The sequence below is a fragment of the Durio zibethinus genome, chromosome 14 (genome assembly GCF_047325235.1).
Source record: "Durio zibethinus cultivar Kanyao isolate XHJ-2024 chromosome 14, ASM4732523v1, whole genome shotgun sequence".
Taxonomy (NCBI): domain Eukaryota; kingdom Viridiplantae; phylum Streptophyta; class Magnoliopsida; order Malvales; family Malvaceae; genus Durio; species Durio zibethinus.
Window position 1 is genome coordinate 14,310,748 of NC_143175.1, and position 2,465 is coordinate 14,313,212.

The 2,465-nt window shown below is 32.1% G+C and overlaps 1 non-coding gene across 1 annotated transcript; it reads right to left on the bottom strand.

Moving 5' to 3' along the window:
• Window positions 1-1,713: 1,713 nt before the first annotated feature.
• On the bottom strand, window positions 1,714-1,820 carry LOC149515063 (small nucleolar RNA R71). Its single transcript, XR_016327908.1, has one exon. It is a non-coding gene; the product is annotated as a small nucleolar RNA R71 (small nucleolar RNA).
• Between the last annotated feature and the right edge of the window lie 645 nt (window positions 1,821-2,465).

Below are 2,465 nucleotides of genomic sequence, written 5' to 3' on the forward strand. Positions count from 1 at the left end.
TTCCTTTCATCTTGTCAACTCCAAAATGTCAAAATTATGTCTAATGAGATGCCTTCAAATTGCCAAAAAAGCAGTTGCATTTGCTCTCTCTTTGAATCCAAGAAGTGATGCCATAAGCATTGATCATCCATTAAGTGCATCACATGGCTTGCATTGAATTTTTGTTTCCAATTTTGCTGCCAACTTGTAACTACTTCCTCTTTCAATTTCCAGTCAAATATAGATCATTTAGTTGCCAATTTGTGCATGAAAAATTCTAGAAGATTCTTAGCTCCTAAAATGGCTTCAAACGCCCATAAATGCACATATCACCATTCTAGCACATGTAAAAATACTACAAAGGTAAGAAAACACTAGTAAGCTAAAATGGATATTTTCTTATGTAAAATATAATGATTAAAGCTTGAAATAAAGTTCAATTAAGCAAAGAAAAACATAGAGGAATAAGGTAAGAAAATCTCTCATTAATGAAAATCAAAACACATGCACACTAATTTTTGCTTTTTATAACTTTTTGCACCAAAATGCATACAAAATGAATCCAAAAGCTCCAAATTTCTTCTTTTTCCATATTTTTACCAAATTTTGGTGCAATCAACAAACTAGTCCAATAACCAATACAATCTTGTTTTCTTTAAAGCATTCTTTTAATAAAAATATTCTTTATATTCAAGACTTCTTTTCTTTAAAGCTTTCTTACATTCTTTTTAGTTACAATCTTATTTTCAATATTATTTTCAATCTTTCTTTTATGTGATCGACAAACATTCAATCTTTACAAAAGCATTCAGTTACTTTAGTTTACAAGTATATTTGGTCAATCCTTGAAACTACTAAGTGATAGTTGGATAGTTGTTCCTTGGCCTACACAGTTTACTTTTTCAATTGCTTTCTTTATTTGTTTTCAAGTCAATTAATCAATCTTTTTCAATTATTTAGATATAAGGCTAGTAGATTATCAACTTTGGTATTTAATTTACACCCAACCACAAAATCATAATCCTTGTGGGAAAGATACTCTACTAACTCACTACTATTACTTGATGCAATTTATGTACTGACAAGCGATATAAAAAGCAATAATCAAGTTTTTGGTGTTGTTGTTGAAGATTATATCGGTGTTCAAAGATCAATATCAATAAGGATTTCTACTACTTTGTAATCTAAACACTTTTACTTTTATTTGTTTGATCTATTTTGATCTTTTCTTTATTTGCATGTGTAGATCTCATAGTGTTGATTTAGCTCCATTTGACAAGGAAATTGAAAGAACATTTAGGAGTTTAAGGAGAGAGCAAACACCTATAACAAATCCAAGTCCAATGGTGAATGAAAAAAGAAGGCCACAGAACTTTGAGGGACTATGTTTTGCCTAACCCAGATGGATTCCAACCATCCATACAAAGGTTGTTGATCCAAGCCAATAATTTTGAGATAAAGCCTTGAATCATTTAGATGGTCTAAACTACTATTTAGTTTGGAAGGTTACGAAATGATGATCCAAACTTTCATTTTTTTAACTTTTTAAAACTTTGCGATACTTTTAGATACAATGATGATTCTGATGATGCTATAAGACTAAGACTGTTTCCTTTTTCTTTCAAGGATAAGGTGAAAAGTTCATTGTCTTCGTTTCTATCTGGCTCCATCGCCAAATGGGATAATTTAGTCTAAAAGTTCCTTGCCAAATTCTTTCCACCTACTAAGATGACGAAGATGAGGAATGAAATTACAACATTCATACAACTTGATGGTAAAACACTATATGATGCATGGAAGAGATACAAGGAGTTGTTATGAAAATGTCCACGTCATGGCCTCTCACAATGGCTACAAATTTAGATTTCCTACAATGGGCTAACACCAACTATGTGAACCACTTTAGGTTTAGTTGTTGGGGAAGCTAGATTGGGAAAGCCAATATAGGAGGCATATGAGTTAATTGAGGAGATGGCTGTAAATAATTATCAATGGGGTACTGAAAGAAAGGTACATAAAAAAAATTGTTAGGGTTTATGAGTTAGAAACAGTCATTTTTATCATATCACAATTAGCTATGCTTACCAAAAAGATAAATGCCCTAAGAACCCAAACCACAAATGCCCCTATACAAGCCATCCAAAGTCCATTTGTAACCTGTTATATCTATGAAAAAGCACATTTTGTTGATAGATGCCAATTTAGGGTAGAGTCAATCCAATATGCCTAACAAACCAAGCTAGCCTACAATCCTTACAATAATACTTACAAACAAGGTGAAAAAATCATCCAAGCTTTTCTTAGACCCAAAACCAACCTGCCCATCAAAACACTACCTAAATCTCATACTTTTGCCCAAACCAACAACCATACAATCCACCCCAAGAAAAAAAGTCAAGCTTGGAAATGTTAACCCAACTTATACAAACCCAAAATACCACAATCCAAAGCCAAGCCATATCCATTAAAAACTTAAAAACCCAAAT